The sequence below is a fragment of the Canis lupus genome, chromosome 20 (assembly GCF_011100685.1).
Source record: "Canis lupus familiaris isolate Mischka breed German Shepherd chromosome 20, alternate assembly UU_Cfam_GSD_1.0, whole genome shotgun sequence".
NCBI classification, from domain to species: Eukaryota; Metazoa; Chordata; class Mammalia; order Carnivora; family Canidae; genus Canis; species Canis lupus.
In genome coordinates this window covers 13,700,771-13,722,795 of record NC_049241.1, presented here as the reverse complement: position 1 = coordinate 13,722,795, position 22,025 = coordinate 13,700,771, and the positions used below count along the sequence as shown (strand labels likewise).

The following is a 22,025-nucleotide window of genomic DNA, read 5'->3' as shown; positions in this document are numbered from 1 at the left end:
TCTTAACCACTGATAATTACAGAGAATATATTGGAATTAGCCAACCCCTACAGGAAAAAAACTTCTTTAAACACCTCTACCTTAATTTAATCTTAGAAATGCATAGAATCAAAGCATTTTAGCACTAGAGAGAATCTTAGAAAAATCTAGTTTAGGGGTTTTCTAACTTTGGTCTGCAGAGCCTTGGGGGCCTATTTAGTGAATGACCAGCCAACAAGGCCCCATCGTCATCAAGGAATAGTGGCAAGTGGAGGTTGAGTAGGGGCTGTGGTCCTCTTAAAGGATCACTGATGGCAGGTACTGCTGATAGTAGATCAGAACTGACCTACCCAGCACCCAACCAACCCCTTTCTAAAGATGGCTTCCTGTCCTAAACAAGGCCTGGGTTCAGTCAAGCAACACTTAGGTACAAATGAGCTACACGAAAAGGCAGCCATAAGCTGGGGATTCAAATCTGGCAAGGACTATGGCAGCATCTTAGGGAGGGCTGTGTAGAGTTTCTAGATTCCAAACCATCAAGTATCAAGTGATGGACAACAATGACAATGGTGCCTCCACTAGAATAGGTGCCTGGTGGTAGGGCATGTTCTCTAGCTGCTTTGTTCTTGGATGTACAACATCCATGCCCAGCTCTCCAGCTCTTCCAGAGACCCAAACTAACTAATACTTTTCAGTAAATCTCTTCCTACCTAAACTACCTAAAGTAGATTTGGTTGTTGTAACCAAGAACCCAGACAAATTTGCTTTTATGCCTTGATGTGGTGTTTCCTTATGATTTAATTTAAAGAATTCTGGGGGGAATAAAATGTGTGGTTTTCAGAATCTAATTCTCTCTATAGGCTCACCAAGTGATGTTCTAGGAAGTGACCAATCCTGGTCCTTGGCAAACTACATCCCATATGATTGGTCAGTCCTTAAGAATCAACTAGGTGGTCCATGGCTGGCCCTTCACGCATACCTGTCCAAAATCTCCAGCATTACAAATTGAAATTTCATTGCTTTTTACATTTTAACAATTGTCAAATCCCTTGCTATTGACTTTCAAATCTTATTACTTTGTGAATGTGACTGTTACTCTAATAAATCTGAGTACAGTTCCTGGGACACTACTTCAGTCTTTTTTTTTTTTAATTTTTAAAAAAGATTTTATTTATTTAATCACAAGAGACACACACAGAGAGAGAGAGAGAGGGGCAGAGACACAGGCAGAAGGAGAAGCAGGCTCCATCCATGCAGGGAGCCCAACGTGGGACTCGATCCCACGACTCCAGGATCACGCCCTGGGCCAAAGGCAGGCGCTAAACAGCTGAGCCACCCGGGGTGCCCTATTTTTTTTTTAATTTTTTAAAATGTTTTCCCAACAGGTATGTCAATATGATTAAATGATGTTTAATCATAGGCCTTTCAGATTATATGATGATAGCATAGCTGGGATTGGACACTATAGAGCTCTAGTATCTGGGGCAAGTTACCTACCTTTGTTAAGATCTTAATTTTACCTTATCTAAAAAAAACCAAACAAACAAGAGTGATAATCATACCTATCTATCTCATGGTATTGTAAGAATTACACGGAATTCATGCAAAAAAATTGCACCATATAGCTACATTTGTGGTGAGCATAGCATAATATATAGAGTTGTTGAATCACTATGCTGTATACCTGAAACTAATGTCACACTGTGTGTCAACTACACCTCAATTAAAAAAATATTGTACCAGCCTAGCAAATAATGCATACTTAATAAGAATTAGCTGCTGCATTTATTATTATTGTTTCCTAACTTTCAATCCCAGACTCCTTAGAGTCTTCAAGAGAAACTGTCCTGTAAGATACTTAGCCATTGTCACAAGGTCTACAGATATCTGTTTTCTGCCCAGAAATGAGGGAGAAGGCAGCAGGTACAGTTGGTCAGTGCACTCTACATTAGACACCACCCACATCACGAAAGTATCACAATCTGTGGGAACCTTATTCTAGAAACCCACCTCTCAGAGAAACTTCCACTATCATGGTATTATGAAAAAATAGTCTATATATCCTGTAGTTTGCAAAGAGCTTTCTTTGAACAGTTGATTTGATCCCAAAAACAACTCTATGAGGAGGAAAGCTGGACAAATGTCTTTACTCTGACTTTTCAGGGAGCACATTAAAGCTAAGAGGAAGCTATGGCACACTGAGAGGTACTTGACTGGTCAATGGCACACTCTTATCTTCTGACTTTGGTTCAGGACTTTGTAGAGATTTGTACACATGTAACATGTGAATAACATATTTGAATAACCAATTCTAAATCAATTTATAAATCAGAGGTTGCAGGGATCCCTGGGTGGCGCAGCGGTTTAGCACCTGCCTTTGGCCCAGGGCGCGATCCTGGAGACCCGGGATCGAATCCTACGTCGGGCTTCCGGTGCATGGAGCCTGCTTCTCCCTCTGCCTGTGTCTCTGCCTCTCTCTCTCTCTCTGTGTGTGACTATCATAAATAAATAAATTAAAAAAATAAAAAATAAATAAATCAGAGGTTGCAAATTCAAAACCATACAGGTTGGTAACAATCAAGCTAGGTATAAGGCAATAGGCATGGTGTGACTGAATCATCTAAAAGTTCTTACCTACCTAAAGGCATTAAACTTCAAGTGATTTTAATGTGCAAACCAACTGGTACACTCATAAACTGAGGGTAGGAATGAAAAATGGTGCTGCCACCTTGGAAAACAGTTTGGCAGTTTCTTAAGAAGTAAAACATATACCTCTCATATGATCCAGTCATTTCATGCTTGGGTATTGACCCAAGAGAAATGAAAGCATTCATATATCGAGCTGAAGACTTGAAAACAAATACCCAAAGCAGCTTCATATGTAACAGGCAAAATCTGGAACAACTCGAATGCCCATCAATGGTGAATTAATAAACACATGGTGACATATCTATGCAATGGAGTTCTATTTAGCAATAAAAAACAATTAATACAACAACATGAATGAATCTCAAAATAATCATGCTGAGTGAAAGAAATTCTAGAAAATACATATTAATGTATAATGACAGAAAGCAGATGAGTTTACTGAGTAAAGGGATGGGCAGCAAAGAAAAGAGCATGAGTAGGAAGGAATTAAGTATAAAAGGCACAAAGAACCCTTTGAGGATGATGGATATGTTCATTATCTTGATTGTGATGATGGTTTCACAGGCTTATACAGTCAGAATTGTATATTTTTAGATATGTGTAGTTTATTTTATGGCAATTGTAAAAGTTTACTAGAGCAGCTGTAATAAAGAACTATAAACTGAGAAGCTTAAAACAACAGAAATTTATTTTTTCATTGTTTTGAAAACTAAGTTGGAGATCAAGGTGTCAGCAGGTTTGGTTCCTTGTGAGGGCTACAAGGAAGAATCTGTTCAATGCCTCTCTGCTAGCTTCTGGCAGTTTGCCAACAATCTTTGTTTGTTCCCTGGTTTGTAGAGCATTACCCTGATCTCTGCCTTTGTTTTCATATGGTGTTCTCCCTATGTGTGTGTCTGTGTCCAAATTCCCTCTTTTGATAACAACACCAGTCATATTAGATCTCGGCCCACCCCCTTCAACAGTTGAGCACAACTCAACAGTTGTATCTGCAATGACCCTATTTCCAAATAAAGTCACATTCTGAGTTATTGGGGTTAGGACTTCAATATATGAATTTGTGGGAGATACAGTTCAACTCATACCAGCAATTACACTTATATAAAACTACTTATGAAAAAAATACCAAACTAATGAGACCCAAATTCAACTGTTAATTTTATGTAATAGTTGACCTTTTTTCTTCCTTTTTTTCTAAAATTACATCGTCTCTTGAAGTGTAAATATGGTACTGATGCCCAATATCAATCTCTCTCTCTCTCTCTTTTTCTTTTTGCATGCTTAAACTACTCCATATTATGGAGTCACTTTGTTTTCTAATCCTTTTTTTCATATGAAATTTCTGTGGATCCTTCTTTCTTAAAATGTGCTGAGACATCATCTGGCCTTCACTGGTGAGAAGACATCATTTATACATCAAAACCACTCTGTTTTTTTCTCATTAGCTCCAAATACTTTAAGTGGCACTGCTTGGCATCAACATGATCATAAACACAAATGTAGGTAACTGGCAGTAGATAGCATTTCTCTGATTCAATTATAAAAAAGTCATTCAGATATTCAGAATATGCTTATATTTATTTTTCATATTATTATTGTAACTAGAACAAATACAAATTTCTTTTAACAATCTAGCAGACTAGTTTGTTAGACTAATATACTAGACTAATACACTAATATTAGAGAAAGATTTCTGATCTGAAAATCAAGAGAACTAGATTTTAGGCTTGGTATCCCTATTAACCAGCCCTATGATTTTGGGTCAGGGTTTAAATCTACCCAAATTTCCCTGATGCTTTCAAGTAAATAGAAGTATTAGTGTTTTTGAGACTTGGATTTGTTCATCTGTAAAATGAAAGGATTGATCCAGATTCTCTCTAAGGTTTTTTCAGTCAACTCCGATGGTATTTGCTAAACTGAACTGCAATATGGACTTGCTTCCCATGACTAGCATAAGTCACCATTTATATATCACATATCTTTCTGCAGCTTTCTTTCTCTCAAAGTCACAAAACTCAAAAATTAAGTCCCTTTTCCAAAAAGACAGCATGCATTCAATGCCATTTTGGGCAGAGATACAGAGTCAAGAGCACAGTGTGAATCAAATTTAAGAGAATAAGGATTCCAACCGATGATTAGTCTGGTAAATGGATACTTAGTTATCCATGAAAATGGAATTTGGGCAATGCTTCCCTCAGAAGAGACTGTTAACATGCTCAAAGATAAAAAGTGTGAGCGCCTCTATTATAAAAATAAAATGAAATGCAAAAAAACTTGTCAGAGGAAGGTGTAGGGAAAATTCTGTGAGTTTCAGTGTTTCTGCAGATGTATATAAACCGGTTATACTTACTCGACCTGCCAATCTCTCTTTTATAGCCTGCTAGGCCCCTAGGACCAAAAGTAAATGTGGATATTAAATTTATGATAATAGGCGCACTGAATTCCAGTGCAGTAGTCTCTAAGCATTTTCTTATGAGGAATGATTCTGAACTACCTTAAAGTTTTATGATTACTGAAAGAAAAAGGGTGTTACTGAGAGAAAAAGGAGGATAAGCTGCTGATGGGGCAGCTGAAGGCCTTTCTCTCCTGGCTTGAGGTCTCTAGGAACTTCAGAAAGGTAATGTGTGATGGTATTCAAGTTGGCAATCACCCAAGAACAGTTTTATTTATTTTTATTTTTTTTAAGATTTTATTTATTTATTCATGAGAGACACAGTGAGAGGCAGAGACATAGGCAGAGGGAGAAGCAGGCTCCTCACAAAGAGCCTGGTGTGGCCCTCGATCCCCAGGCCCAGGATCATGCCCCGAGCCAAAGGCAAACGCTTAGCCACTGAGCCACCCAGGCATCTCCAAGAACAGTTTTAAAAGGAACTGATAATTGGAAAGCCCTGCCTAGTAGTTGTTTCAAGTATATTTTATTTGCTATAATGATAACCTATTCTTTGCCGTATGACTCTGATCCAGTCATTTCTTCCCTCCTACCGTGTCAGACTTGTGATTTGGACTAGGTGAGAGAGCCTACAAGGGGAGAGATTGCTATATCACTAACATGCATAACTCTGTTTTTAATATAGATCATTATATGTTGCAAGATTTCTTCATCTCCCTTTTAGGCACACCCTTGGTCTACATTCATACTGTTAGATGCAGACTTTTCTCTGAATTCTTGTTTACAGAATGTGGGTGGAGGTGATGTAAGTCATTTCCTAGTCCATAAAATTTGCCCATGGTCCTTTCTTCTTTCTCTGTTTCCCCAGCCTCTAGGAAAAGAGGAAAGAAGTCTATGGAAATAGAAGAGGAAGAAGCAACAGATGGAAGCAGCCTAGGCCCTGAATGACCATGAGGAGACCACCCAACCAGGAACACATTCCCTTACATAAGTACAAAATAAACTTGCCTTATTTAAACCACCAGGGTTCTTTGCTTGATTTGTTTCAGCAGCTGGCATTCTATTAACTAATTTGTTCATATTTGGTGAATGCTTGCTATATTCTAGGCACATACACATCTCTTTAATTCTCACAAACCCCGTGAGATACGTACTGTTAGAAACTTAGAGCTTAACTTGTTCAAACTCACACAGCTGTGTCAAGCTGGTGTAGAAGCCTCAGAAGCACAAATCATAACCTTTGTACTCTACCGCCTACCTCAATATAGGAATCGTTACTAAGTGTAATACCGGCACAAACTACTTAATTACGTTAGCAACTATTATATGAGAAAAGAGAAATCAAAATGGAGAACAAATAACTGAAAACAAAGAAACTTGATTCTAAAATTCTCTTATCAACTAAAATCTTTACAGTATAAAAGAAAAAAAACCTAAGTGGTCCTTTAATTTTTAGGAAGATCTGACTGTCTAAGGGTAAATGTACCAAAAGTGAAAAAAAATTGAATGCTAATTGTTAATCTAAACTATTGTTTATGTACCGATAGTAAAAGAATCAAAATGGGCATTTCTAACACAGATGTTTATTGTAATATGTTATATGTTATAGCAAATAATTGATAAAGCCCTATTTCTCACCAGGAGAAGATTGTGGAATTATATAGTCATTAAGCATTATAGTTTCAAAGACTTTTCTTAATGATATGAAGAAAATGCTTGTGATATAATATGCTCCAATTACATAAGGACATTCATTTATTTAATTTATTCAATTCAGTGATTCAAAAATGTTTTTTTTTAATTTTTTATTTATTTATGATAGTCACACAGAGAGAGAGAGAGAGAGAGAGAGGCAGAGACACACACAGGCAGAGGGAGAAGCAGGCTCCAAGCACCAGGAGCCCGACGTGGGATTCGATCCCGAGTCTCTAGGATCGCGCCCTGGGCCAAAAGCAGGCGCCAAACCGCTGCACCACCCAGGGATCCCAGTGATTCAAAAATGTTTAATGAGAACTTAATACATGCTGAATGTTGGGCTAGGAGTTAGCCATCTGGTCTTTGCCTTCAAATAGTATATAGTCTAGCTTCTTAGTGTAGGCTTTGTCAACAAACAGACTGGCTGAGTTCCTGTAGGGCTTCATTTCCTTATGAAATGAGGAGGTTGAATTAGATCGTTGTCAAGGGCTCTACAGCAATTAAGTTCTGCAAGTGAAAACCGGATTCTTGATCCCATCAGACATCCCATTTGTTGTATCTGCAAGGTTATAATTCAACCAAAATTATAATAGAACCATATACTTACTAATGTGAGTTCTGTTTAGGACAAAAAGCCATCTTGGTCCACCTGGACTGAGGTGTTTCCTGAGATATGAGACTTTTAGGACTAAGTCCTGGACAGTCCCAGGCAAATTAAGATTGTTGGTCACCTTAATTCCATGCCAAATTATTAGACTTAAAATAATTTAAATTACAGAAACCTCAATTTTTTGTTGTTTTGGAATGATTTTGTGTGGAATGACTTGGTATGCAGAACAAAACTGGAATAGAAATTACATATATGGGGCAGCCCTGGTGGTCCAGTGGTTTAGTGCCACCTTCAGCCCAGGGTGTGATCCTGGATACCCAGGATTGAGTCCCATGTCAGGCTCCCTGCATGGAGCCTGCTTCTCCCTCTGGTGGTGTCTCTGCCTCTCTCTCTCTCTGTGTGTTTCTCATGAATAAATAAATAAATAATTTTAAAAAAGAACTATTAAAAAAAGAAATTACATAGTAATTTAGTAGTAAATGTAGTAAACCTACTCAATTATCAAAAATTTTTGGAGAAACAGGGGCACCTGGGTGACTCAGCTGGTCAAGCATCTAATTCTTTTTTTTTTTTTTTTTTTTAAATTTTTATTTATTTATGATAGTCACACACAGAGAGAGAGAGAGAGAGAGAGAGAGAGAGAGAGAGGCAGAGACACAGGCAGAGGGAGAAGCAGGCTCCATGCACCAGGAGCCCGACGTGGGATTCGATCCCGGGTCTCCAGGATCGCGCCCTGGGCCAAAGGCAGGCGCCAAACCGCTGCGCCACCCAGGGTTCCCACAAGCATCTAATTCTTGATTTCAGCTCAGGTCCTGATCTCAGGGTCCTGGGATCAAGCTGAGGTAGGCTCTGCTTAGGATTCTCTCTCTCTCTCTCTCTCTCTCTGCCCCTCTGCCTACTTTCTCTTCTCTCTCACTCTAATTCAAAAAAATTTTTAGAAAAACAACAGCACATGAAATTTAACAATACTCACAATAGTCACGTAATTATGAGCTGTGAAGTCGTTATCCTCTAAAAGCTTGGTGGTGTTTGTTTTAAAACCGTAATATTAATTCTTAGGCTAGGAAGAACACTGACTACCAGCACTCTATTAATATTTCAATTGGAGAAAGACATACTTTCAACTTTTAAAAATTGTAGTTTTAAATGGTATATTATAATTTTATTCTCAAAATACAAATGTTCCTTTAAAGATTATTCTAGTATGATCACCATCTAAAGTTTTATCTTTCTTTTTCTCCCCTTCATTTACCACAGAGATCAGTACAATTAGGCTAATACCAATTATAATGTTTCTTCAAACCAAAGCTAAAGAATCTCAAGGGGATGTTGGGGGAGCCCTGAGGGATTTGTAATGTCTCAACATGGCCAGCTCCAGAGGCAAGAACACCTCCTTACATCAGTAGTAAGATCTGGCTCTCTTGGGAACCCACCCTTAGGCCCTTCTGTCTATTTCCATTGTCCTCCAAAGCCTCCAAGGTCTTCTACGATGCCCAAAATAAAAAGTATTGAGATAAAGTCCTTTTCCACTAATAAATTTAGGACCCCAGGACTGGGAGAACACTCTAGGAGCAATTCAGATGGACTTCTAAAAAACAAACAAGTGAGTTTGGTTTAGTTGTCCTGGTCCATTGACTGGGTGTTTCCTCTTCATTCATCCTAATAACAAGGGGCTTTTAAACTATATCCTGAAATCCTTTTATAGAGTCACTGAATGGCAGTTTCTAAAATCTGACCAGTTAGCCGTTCAGGTAATTTATTAAATTTCCAACCACTAGACCAAATTTCAGATTCCTCTGTAATTGTGATGCCTATTTTATCCTTTTCTGTCTCACAGCAATTTTTCTAACACAAAACAATCCCCATTGCCCTGTCCAAGCCCACTCCCCATCTCTGACAGATGCATTTCCTCCCAATGATAATACTTCTGTCTGGAGCCAAATAAATGCACTGGTCAAGTAGAATTAGGCAGAACTTCCATTCTTACTCTTGCCTTGGGGAAGAGGGAAATAAGTTCAAATAAATGATATGCTGATTTTAAAAGAAATGAATAGTTGAGAGAAAAGTCTATTTCTCTCATTGGCGGGTGCTAATGCCTTTAAGAAATCCTGTCACCCGTATCAGTTTTATGAATTGATTATTCCAACTGTCTAATCCGATATTTGGCTTTAGTCTTCATTACCTGGCTAATAATGCCTACTGCTTACATTTATTGATTGCTTACTATATACCAAGAACTGCTATAAGCATTTTATGTGCTCACTCCTTCCATCAGCACAAACCTTTGGGATTGGTAGTTATTACCCCCACTTTACAGCCAAGGAAACTAAGGCTCCACCAGAGGGACACATCTCATAAGCTGCAGTACTGGGATTTAAAGCAGTGTTGGCCTCATACACTGGTGCCTGATTTAGTTTCTTCTTGGCTGGACTTTATACCATTCTCATGAAATCTCTTCCAAAACCTGGAGGCCATTATCAATCTTGCCTCCTAAGAAGAGAATTCCCCACCACCATTAATTGCTTCAACTGTCGCCTAGGACATAGCTCTGTAAAGCCCCACTATAACACTATGCAGGATACAGCATCAATTCCCCTCCATTCCCAGAAAGACAGGCTGGAAAACCTAAAGGGGACTCCCCAAGAAACCTGTGTTCTATCTTTCCCAGATCATTCAAGTTCTATATTTTTACCAGAGGCCTGCCTTCTTTCAGACAAATTCTAATTTGCGTATAATCAGTATGAGATAGGGGAGAAGAGACAAAAGCATGAATCTTGGGAAAGGCTCAACTCCACTTGCTTAGAATGTTCTTAAATCTTATTAATTTATAGGCACTACCCTCTTACCCTAGTTGCATTGGGCCTTTTTACATAGCTATTCTATTCTTCACCTACCTTCTACCCTAAATCCTAATGTCTCCTTTCCCTAGAGCTTTCTAAGGTGCACTGTGACCCACTGGTATCTCCATGATAGTTTCAAGATAGCATAAAGGAGATGAACATTATTAGCATCAGTATTTATCAGACATCTATGAAGGACATCAAGAAATGCTAAAGAGACCAGGATAGATTATTCTTATTAAATTTACACTATGTCTTTAAGGAATTCAAAAGATGATTCTGTAATAATGTATCCTTCCAAATTCTCCAAAAGTTCCAAGCTTGGACATCATGAGGAAATGTCACCACATTGTGGCCTGAAGTTGCTCTGTAGTAAGGGGTTAATAATTGTCTAGCAGATTCCCCAGTGACAAGTACCAAAGGCTTCTCACCAGCCTGGTTCTAAGCTGGTCACTAGAAGTTGAGATTTAGGTTCAGGTGCAGTGTCCAAAAACCCACTTCCACCTTTTGCTCTCAACCCCACTTTCAATAGATTACATCCCTAATCTTCGGGCTATCTGAACACACTTGGACACCAAACAAATCAGAAAGCTGTAATTAAGAAGTTTCCGAATTGTCTTCCTGAAGCCTCCCTAAATGAGGAGTGGCTTCACCATTCACTTAAGAGTGGGCAAATACTACTTCCCAGGACAAGGGCACAAGGGCACCAGCCAGTTCCATAGCCACCTAGGAATGCAAACACACAACCCAGGTAATCACCATGAGTGCGGCGTTGGTGGTATGGTGGTGAGCACAGCTGCCTTCCAAGTAATCGCCATGCATTACAAGGCGAAGGTCAGATTTCATACTGAAACTTGGCTCTGCCTCTGGTTGGATTTTGTCTGATTATCAGCCTCTGAGCCCAAGTTCTATGTTGCGCAGAGATTGGGCTCCATTGTACCTAGCCTGGCCTCCTATCAAGGGCTTTTTTTTTTTTCTTTCTTTCTTTTTTTGGGTGGGGGGGTAGTATGTCTTTTGCTAAGAAACGGCAGTACGCTTTGCCTCCCTAACCCAGCCGCAGCCTGCCGTCCCCCAGACAAAAAGCGGCGGCCCACTGCTCCCTGCAGCGGCGGCGGCGGCGGCCCAGGGCGGCCGGGCTCCCCGGGCTCCCCGGGCCACCCGGGCCACCCGAGCCCCGCGGCGCCGCGCCTTTGTTGGGCGGGCTACAGATGGTGCCCAGCACGGGGCTGAGCCGGGGGCGGGAGGCCGGGAGGGGGAGGCCGGGGGGGGGTCTGGCGGGAGGGGAGGAGACCGCGGTGCAGCCAATCGGCGCGCAGCCCATCAGCTGACCGCTTTTGCTTACACCAGGTGCACGCCGGCTGCGGGGAGCACAAAGCGGGGCGCACCGAGGGCGCCGGCAGCGAGCCGCCGAGCTAGGCGAGGCCCGTGCGCCCGCGCCCGCAGCGCCCTCCGGCTCCGGCTGGGGAGAGGGGCCGGTGGCAGTGGCCCGGGCAGCGGAATCCGCGCGGTGGCATCCCTAGTTGCCCCGGGCGCCTTCCTCGGGACCTGGTCGCCCCCTGCCTCGCCCTCTGCACCCTACTTCTACCCTCCTTCCCAGCCCTGCCCGCCTCTGCCCCAACCCCCGAGAGTCGGGTTGAGCCCAGGCCCGCGCAGCAGCTGTTGCTCCTGTCGCTGCCTCGCCTCCAGTCTGGGTGCTCTGCTGGGGGCCCCCCGAGGAGGCAGCGCGCGCTGCGGGCTGGGAGGGAGGCGCCGCTCAGCCCGCTGTCCTCCTCCTCCTCCTCCTCCTGCTGCTGCTGCCGCCGCGGGTCCGTGCGCACCCCACACCCCCCCCAGCCGGGCCTCGGGGTAAGTGCGCTCGCCTAGCCGGGCGGTGGCGGGAGGCTCGGGCTGCAGCTGGGGAAGTCGAGGCAAACTTGGCGGCGTGGCGGGCCGGAGAGGGTCTGGGGGACCGCGGGGTAAGATCGCGGGCCTGCGGGGGACGAGGGGGCGCGGCTCCTGGAGCTCAGGGAAACGGCCAAGTCTGGGAAGCGGGACTCTAGTGACCCTCTGCCTCCCCTCTCACCAGCCCCCTCCCCCAAAGCCCCTCAGTGGTGGGGTACAGCGATACAGTTGGCACTGAAGGCCACACAGAAATGGGCAAAGGCCAGTGACAGGAGGCGAGCCCGCGGAATTTCAGGCACCAAGGCGGGGGAGGGTGGCGCCCGGGCATCCAGAGGAAGGAGGGCTGCCGGGATGGGAACCGCGTCCAGGGGGTCCGGGGAGTTGGAGAGAGAACCTGGAGACGGGAGAGGAAGGTGGCCGGGAGTGGGAAGAGCTAAGAGGAAGGAGGGCTTGGCTGTGGCCTGGCTGATCAAGAAAGGGGCAAGGGACGAAATTCACAGAGCATTGGGTGGGATGAAGTCAGAGCATTCGGGAGAACCTACTCAATTGTCGGGCAGTGTAAATGGGGGAAAGACCTCTCACCCTACACGTTTTGAGTCCAGGAGTAGCAGCCTCAGGGGGCTGCCAAGGGGATGCTCAGATGTCAGGAAAGCCTCCATCCGCTCCAGGAACCCACCCGGTGCTGGGTGGAACCCACCCCGCTCGGTCGGGGTCGGAGCAAGGAAAGTTTGCCAGCGAGTGTCCTTTGTGCAGCGTGGAGAGGGGTGTGGGCAGCCCCCGACGCGGCGGTTCCCAGGGCCCTGCCGCCACCGCCTCCCGCGGTACCAGTCCCTGCCTTGGGAGGCCGGGGTGGTGTAGAGAGATCCGGCCACGGGAGCGGACCCGGCACTCAGGACTGGTGGAAAACCCGTCCCGGGACCCTTGCGAGGGAGTCGAGGTGGATACGCGGAGTGGGAGACGCGGCGGTGGTCCCTGTTCCGGGAGAAAGGGATCTTGCCTGATGGGTTCACCGCTGTAGCCACAGGGCTAAGTACAGTGCCTGGCGGTACTGAATGAATGAATGAGTGAGTGAATGAATGAGTGAACGACCGGGTATGACTAGTTTTGAGGCATTTGAACTACACGGGCAAAGGCCAAGAGTCCAAGAAAATGGATCCTTTCCTAAATTGTATGTCACCATTAGCATTTTCATTTCCAGATCTGCATAATGAAAAGGGAGATTCAGTGAGGGAAACAGGTATTGCTGACTTGGGCTTTCGCTGGTAGGATTTTCTGAAAGACAATATGTTGTTCTGTTTGCAGTACGCTTTGCCGCCACAGTCTAAATAATATTACTCAGATATGCTCATTACTTCATTATGAAGAGCTAGGACTAGAGACGTTGAAAGTTCAGGAAGACACTTTGATCAGTGTTAAGTCTAGAGTAAAAGTGGTGTTGTTGGCTCCTTGGCCATGTGTGTCCCGAAGTCTCTGATTTGCATGCAAATGTGAGCGAATCCTGGCAGATGTCTGGCCTCATCCTTTCACACGAAGGAATTTGAAAAGACAAGGAGTCTTTAGTTAACAATAGACCTTAAGAAAATGGAATAAAGGCGCAGTGTGAGTTTTTCTGTTTAGGAATTCCATGGCTTGCTGACACCTTTATTCAAGAGCCAAATTCTCTGAGTACTATTGTGTTGAAAGCTCAAAGTACTACTTGCTCTTTACCTGGCGGAGTATTTTTGTGCAACATTCAAGCTGGATGTTCTGAGCTGGATAGTGAGGAAAATGTTTATGTGAAGCAGGCAGTGACTTTAGTCCATTTCTGGTGGTTTGAGGTGATTACTGAATTGACCTTCCAACTTTTAGAGTTTCTTTTCTTTTTATTTTAGTAATTTTACCTCCTGCTCACATTTGCTCTCCATCTTCAGATGGACAAATAGGAAAAGATAATTGTAGTTGGCTGACATGAAGAATGTTTGCTGTTCAATCAAAATTATTTTGCTTGTTAAGGCATCAAACTCGTAGACCTGAAGGTGATGAAACCATCATGTTCCTAGTCAACCTGAGAGGTTTTCACAATGAGTGAGAGGTAGTCATGCACTGGACGGCAAACTAGGGAAATTTCTGCCTTGTCTAATATTAGCTAATAGACCACCGCATTGCTCACCTTCTGGAGCAGTGTGACCACTGAACAAAGGGCTGGCAGTGTGGGCTGCACGTGAGCCCTGGGATTATACCTACTGACAAGCCAGTCCCCTTGCCCTCTTTTGTCAGTCAGAAACACTGTTGAAGGGAAAAAGAACCTATTCACTAAACAGTGCTTGCCCCTGTATTCTATATATTCACTGAAAGGGACATTAAAATACGCCCCCCCCCACCCCCACCCTGCCAAGACAACATTGTTTTGAGGGCTTGGTGTTTGCAGGGGAGGGGTGCACAACAGATGTTAGTCTGCTATTTTACGTGTTTCCTTTAAGTTATTTTTGCTGGTTCAGTGACTTTTACACATAAGGCAGAATTTTCCCAGGAGGGGAAACATGAATTGAGTCCAGTTTAAATAAGAAAATGTTATAGCTAAGATTACATTTTGTGTCTTAAAGCTATCAAGAGGTCAGAAAGTAACAAATCATAATAAACACTTATGTGACTTAAGCCCAAGATTCTGTCCTCATTATGGACTTGAGGGTTAACTATAAAATAGTTGACTTTTCTAAACTAGGCTATAAGCCATTTTACTGTAAAGTATCTAGATATTTTTGAAACAAACCACGTAACTTTAAAATGACCACAGCCTTACATTTGTGAGAACCTATTTTAGTTATAATCCTGCCTGTGTGAAATCTTTATTCTGCAATTCTAATAAAAGGGATGATTAGAGCTCATTCCTTGGTAAATGAAAGTAATAAAATACTTATTGTTTAAAAAAAAAATCACTGTGCTAAATAAAATCTTAGACCAGATCTAACTGCAGACTCTGACCCTGAACAATACTACACCTAGCTATTGAGAGTGTCTGGAATTCAAAAAAAGCAAGGAAAACTCAACCATTGATCTCTCTCTCTGGTTAGTCCCTGCTAAAGCTAGCTTCTTGACCTGAATTGCTAGAGCAATTACCACATATCCTAAAGCAGTGGCACTCAAGGGAACAAACTGGTAGGTACTAAAGAAAATCTGCCTCTACAGAGTTATATTGCTATTTTCCAAGCCAGTTGAGTATGACTATAAATAAACAGAATGGTGGGCTTTTTATGCCACCATAAATAAGCCATACCCCACAAATAAAATATAGTAAATTATAGGATCTGCATGTCACTTTTTACTAGACTTTCATAATGCTTTCTTAAAATTTATTTTAAGCTACAAAATAATAGTTCTTTGAATGATTCACTTGAACACTAATGTAAGGTTGCTTAAATATTATATTTAATTTTTCAAAATTATTATGCTGAATATCTATTTGGGGTTAAGCCAATCTGGAGATAAAGCAAATTCCATTTTAGAATCATATTTTGGTTTCTGGGAACAATGGAAGTTTCTTTGACTCATGAATAGAGCTTTGATTAATATTTTATTCAGGGTGAATATATAATTATACAGATGAAGTCAGGAAAACATGTATCCTCTCTTGTTTTGGGTTTAAAGTATAGAATGTAGACAAAAGCTGAACCCTATCTGTAAAATTCAGTAGTTACTATCCAAGGGAACCATTCGCTCTTCAAATCTTCTTAACTGAAGTTTGTTTTTTAAATTTTTTGTTTTAGCATATTACCGTCTGCCTACTTTACAGATATATTACAGGGGATAGCCTCCCAGTCTTAAAACATAGACAAATGCATGCATAATACATAGTTGACATTGCATTTACAATACATTAGAAAATAATATAGTATATGTTTTCAGACTTATGGCACATATAGAACTGTTAGGCATATTATTCAATAATTAAAATATATACTATTTGATGTTAAACTTTTTTAAAGAGAAATATTTGGATTACCTATTATTTTTTACTTTTTGGATGTTTTTAAAAGGTCTAGCAAAGGTAGGATGTTATTAGCAATTTTATTCATTATTTGGTTGGTAAGCAAGCTACCATCTAGTCCTAGCTGGGTTTTCTTAGACATTTCATGACCCTGCCAGTCCTCAGTGTTCTCATTTGTAACATGACCGTGTTGAGAGAATAGAGTTTAGAAGGATAACTTACTCAGTGAAACTGCTACAGGGTTTGTGAAAGCTGTGCTTCCAGTACCATAACCAACAAACACGTAACTCAGATGGAACCATTATACTTACTGGAGTGAAAATCATCCCTGACAGGCAAAGAAACTAAACTTTAACTTTCAGTGATACGCACCGAAGTTCCATCAACGCGGACGAGAGAGTCCTCTCCCAAGATGCTTCCGCATCTACTTACAACACTTTGTTTTGAAAGCTATGGAATGAAAGTGCTTTTACAGTGGCTTATTGCCTTCCATTTACACTGCTTATGGCAAAGGGTTTGGAATGTTATTTGAAAGCTCTGATTAATACAAATGAGCTGTAATTTTCTGACCCAGGCCATCCTACCTCATATCCATTATACCACTGGCAGACATGTGGATTCCACAGCTGTCCCCTCATTTGTGTATGAAACAAACACACTGGTGGCATTTTTTGGTTACCATAGTTACAATAACAATATACATGTGACATGACATCCTTCTACACGAAAGGTTTTTGTATTTTGTAGAACTGAGAATGAAGGACAACTACATAAAGTTTCAGAGATACGTAAATTAATCTGCATTGTTTTCTGGAGCCACCATTTCAATCATGAGAGGAGAGCTGTCCCTCAGTGGTGTCCAGGAAAGGGCAATTGCAAGAGTTTGGCTCACAAAGATTTCCAAAGGAGGCATTTCCACAATGCCTAACCTCTATAGGAGAATGCTCATTAAATATTCATTTCAAAATATTTGCTCTTCCTATTTAGGCCTGCCCTTTGTGAGATAATGTATTAGCATAGTCATTTTCAATTCATACAGGAAAGAAAGACAGCACCAGTATCAGCATCCATCTCACTAAGACCTAGGAGACAAAAAATCAGTTTGCACTATTAAGCAGTAAGCACAAAGAGAGAATCTTCATTTAGGAACACTAAAAAGCTTTGCAAAGAAAGAAAGGTTGCTTAATTGGTTTCATGCCTATAATTTTCCCCTCTAGAAAAAATGTTAGCATGGCAATAAAGAATATCATTAACCTGCATTGTTATTTCACAATAGTAATAAGTCTTAATTTGCATCCATAATAATCACTGTAATCAAGTACTGTACAGGGAGTCAGGAAGGCACAGGCTCATTTCCCAGCTCTGACACTAATGACTGAATGTGTGACCTTCTAGCTGTCCTGTAGATATCCTGCAACCCTCCCAGTGCTTCATGTCCCTAACTGAGGACTTTTGAAGGATGCAGGAATGCTAGATGTTTCTAGCATTACCACCTGAAAGAATTGTATTTCTGCCCTAAATGCCACAATTGGATGGAGAGCTAAAGGTTTGGATGGAGAGCTAAAGGTTTGGGGAACGTAGCCATGATGCTCTTTTCCACAAGGTATTTTTTCTGGTTCTAATCCCATAGCTAAGAAAATTTTTTGTTTTAAAAATTTTCTCCCACTAATATGACAATTCCCTATCACCTCACCTGGGCCTTCTTGAGGGAAATAGTTTTACCTGGGATACAGGAAGCTGTTTATGGTCTTGGAACACTTGTTCTCCCAATGAATATATACTGAGCTCCAGCTGTGTGCCAGACGTTATAGGAGGTACTAAAACCAAAAGAAATTAGCTTGATTTTTCTGCAGCTTGTACATTAAATCCATCAGAAGCATTTTGTTTCCATCAGTCATGTATTCTTCTACAAATATTTATGGAGTGAAAAAGGCACTCTGCTGGATCATACACAGGGGTTTTCAACTAGGGGTGATTTTGCTGCCCCCCCCCCCACCTGCCCCGGAGAAACTTGGCAATATTTGGAGACATTTCTGCCAGTTGTGACAACTAAGGTAGACGATAATACTGGCATTTAGTGGATAGAAGCCAGGGATGCTGATAAACATCCTAATATGCATAGGACAGTCCCCTCACCACAATTATTTGGTTCAGTGTTAATAGTATCAAAGTTTTGAGAAACCCTGCTCTAAAAGACATTGGCTAAGTTAAAGTCCATTAGGAGTTACAGAAGGAATGACAAGTGCAATAAAATGTGCTGTGATGGCGAAAAGAGTGAGCTACGAAAGTACAGTAGTAGGAGCCTTGATTCAGATTTTGGCCATCAGCAAAGACTTTTAAAAACCTTATGGTGAATTCACAAAACAGGCTTTCACCTGGAACACAGTGTTTGACAGGAGACAATTTTAAATCTAATCTCACTGAACACAAATGAGTGGGATGGTTACTACCCAGGAGGGGAGACTCCTCTACGTTGCTTAGAATTCAGTGCCTTGAGCAAGCAGAAGAGGAATCTAGAAACAGAATGAAAGTCAGTTATAAGAAACCTATAATAGCACATGCTGCATAAAGATGGGCTTCATTGACAAAGAAGGTGAATAATGCCTTGTGTTTTAGAACATTTTGCAGAGTCCTTAAATATGTATTTCATTTGACCTGTATCATTCTGGGACATCAAGTATCATTCTTTCTCTCCTTTTTTTTTTCAATAACTAAGGGACCACAGGCATGGACAGTTCAGTGTGACCTTGGACAAGTCACTTAATACATTTCTAGGGTTCCATTGTAAAAGAAGAAGGGTTGCAACTTTCTTTATCCTACCGTAAGTTGCATTTATGTAAGGTCATACGTCTAGGGTAAGGCTGAATCTGGGATGAGACCTGAGGCTCCCTGCTTGCACCAAGCCTACTTCCTGGCCCATGGTGACAGAACAGGTAATATGACAGTGACTCAGCATTCTAGCTCTTGGGTTACTAAGGAGAGCAAGGATCTGGGATGTATCAATTAAAATATATCATGCAGGGAAATTTAAGCTGGGTTTCCCAGACACCTAAGGACTAATCAGACTTTCTTTCTAGTATCTTACCTTAAACTGACCTTAAGAAGCTTAAAACAATACTTGTGACAAGCTGGGAAGAAACATTCATAGAAAAATGATGGCTAGGATAAGAAAATGACATATCCCAGAACGTGGGCAGGAATTGAGGGTGTTCTGCTACAAAAGAAAAGCAACAGTGGCATGGTTTTCTGGTTTTGTTGAGCAGAGGCATTTTAACTTCGTGTGTAAGATTCCATACAGAGAAGTTTGTTTTTGTTTTCAATAGTAAGACTTGTTTATCAAAATGAGTTTTGTAAAGAGCCTTCTCTCAAGGTCTTAAAGATGTAACTTCCCACTTCTCTGAGATAGTGTAATGTTTGCTTGTGAGAAGGAAGACTGAGAAGCTGTACGATCACTCAAGGTTCTTTTCATCTTCACAATTCTTTGATTGTCAAGATCATGAGTGATAGTTACATAGGACTTCAGCCCATGTCCTGAGAGTTTCCAAAACACTGATGGAATCCATAGTAACTCATCCAACCATGATAGAACCACTGAAAACACTGGAGTGGCAATTAACTGGATTTCTCTGCTTGTTCTTTCAGCTCATTATGGTTCTATGTAGTGAAGACTACATGTAAGGTTTAAAACCCTCAAAGGACTAGTTAGTTCTGTTACGTCCTTTGGGGACAACTTGGCTCTGGAATCCCAGCCAAACTCACATACTCGCAAACTCATCGTTTCTCACCTGGGAGACCAGGTTAAAAAAAAAAAAAAAAAAACTGAGCGTCTTCAAAATCATTTGAAAGAAAAACAGAGTATGTGGGCAAATGCTGGTGAGCTATTTTCCTCTTCATGCATGAAGGATAGATAGTACTGTCAAAACAGAACCATAGTAAAGAAGCTTACAAGAGGCTTTACCCTCAGGAGGGACACTGGAGGAAGAGATTCATTCCATGCAAAAGCGATGCTTCAGTAATTAGGAGGAAAATATTACACAGGATTCCTGAATTATATCCCCAGAGCCCCACTATATTACCTAATATAGAGTGTAGTAGCAGTAGGAGAATGGTGATGATGATATCCAACATACTGTGCCAGGAACCATCCCATGCACCTTATATGTATTAACTCATTTAATCCTTGCAAAAACTCTATAATGTGGATACCCACTTTACAGTGCAGGAAACTAAGGCACAATACAAGTAACTTGCCCAAGGTTACACAACTAGTGTATAATTGATAAATATTTGTCGAATGAATGAATACACATCTGTTTTAGAGGAGAGAGTCTTTTTGAATTCTCAGTTTATAGCAGTCGTGCTTTCTAGGCAGGGCACATGAAAAAACTGGCTCTGTGACTGAATGACAGGTAGTTTTAGAGCTGGTAAGTGGCTGAGCAAGAATGTGAATTTGGGTCTGTCTGATTCTGAAACTGCACTGTTAAGGCACTGGGCTGTTCCTTCATCTTTAATTACAGCTATAAAACAAAAGGATTGGACTAGACTACATCTTGTAGCCCATCAGGCCCTAAACATTCTGTAATTCCATTATTAAAGTAAGGTTTATATAAAATAAGATGATGCATTTTATTATTTAAACTTTAAAATCTACCTTGGTATTTTTATTTAACCAATCATCATTGAATTATTCTTTAAATTGATATTGGCATTATTAACAGCATTTTTTAAAAAGATTTATTTATTTTATTTTATTATTTTTTTAAAGATTTATTTATTTATTTTATGATAGACATAGGGAGAGTGAGAGAGGCAGACACAGGAGGAGGGAGAAGCAGGCTCCATGCCCAGAGCCTGACGCAGGACTCGATCCTGGGACTCCAGGATTGCGCCCTGGGCCAAAGGCAGGCGCCAAACCACTGAGCCACCCAGGGATCCCCAGATTTATTTATTTTAGAGAGAGAGAGAAAGAGAACAGGAGGAGGGGAAGAGAGAAAGGGAGCCAGTGTCAGGCAGACTCTGTGCTGAGTGCAGAGCCTAACGCTATTCTCAGTCCCATGACCCCAAGACCATGACCTGAGCCTATATCAAGAGTCAACCAACTGAGCATCAACGTGCTCAATCAACTGAGCCACCCAGGTGCCCCATTAACATCATTTTTAAGTGTATTTACGATTTAAAAAAATTTTAATGAATAGAAATGCATAAAGATTGCATTATCCTAATCATTACCATCTCACATTGTCATATCATCATTGTCTAAATTTAGAAGGTCTCTAAAAACTGGAAAACATCTTTCTGTTACACAGAAAAAGAAGTAAAATGATTAATTTTGAGAAAAGTTTTTATCTTTGATATTTGCAGAGTTTAGATTGCTGAATTTTATGAAAAGTGTTGAATGATTTTTACAAGAACTTAAAACTGCTAGCAATATTAAAAACTACTTGAGTTTGCTTTTATAGATTGTTTTGCTTTAAGGGATCTTTCTGACATGCAAGTGATACATCAGAACAATGTGAGTCACTACCATAATGATAGAGAATGTATAGCTCAAGGCAGGGCAAAGAGAGGGGATAACTAGGCAGGACTCAGAGTTGGGAAGGATTACTTCCAAAATTGCATCTTTGCTGTGTGGTCTGGAGTGATTTAAGTGAACCTCTTAGTATCCTCATCTGTAAAGTAGAGTTAATAATAGAACCTGCCTTATGGAATTATTGGATTCGTTCAATGAGATCATGCATTTACAGCCCTTTGCACAATTCCTGGACCAACGTAAGTACTTTGTAAATAGGAGCAATTAGTAGAAGTGGTATTCTATTGAAATCTGACATTTCTGAATGTATGGTGTCTACATTCCAAGGATGCTCATTGAGAGGCAAGTGGAGGGATTTTAAGAGACAACAAAATTCAGACTAGATGTTTGTGAAATCAGTAGTTCACATGGTTTTCACCTTTGTGGTGGACCCTAAAAGAGATCTTTTTGTCCAGACATTCAAGAAATCTTAAGTCAGCTGACATGCTTTA

General features: G+C 41.2%; 1 protein-coding gene across 1 annotated transcript in view; it reads left to right on the top strand.

Annotated features, from left to right (window-relative positions):
• Window positions 1-11,557: 11,557 nt before the first annotated feature.
• The window catches only part of LRRN1 (leucine rich repeat neuronal 1), a 39,123-nt gene continuing 28,655 nt past the window's right edge, over window positions 11,558-22,025 (top strand). The window contains exon 1 of the mRNA XM_038565801.1: window positions 11,558-12,004. The gene's annotated coding sequence lies outside the window, so the exon portion shown is untranslated. The remainder of the gene's footprint in view (window positions 12,005-22,025) is intronic.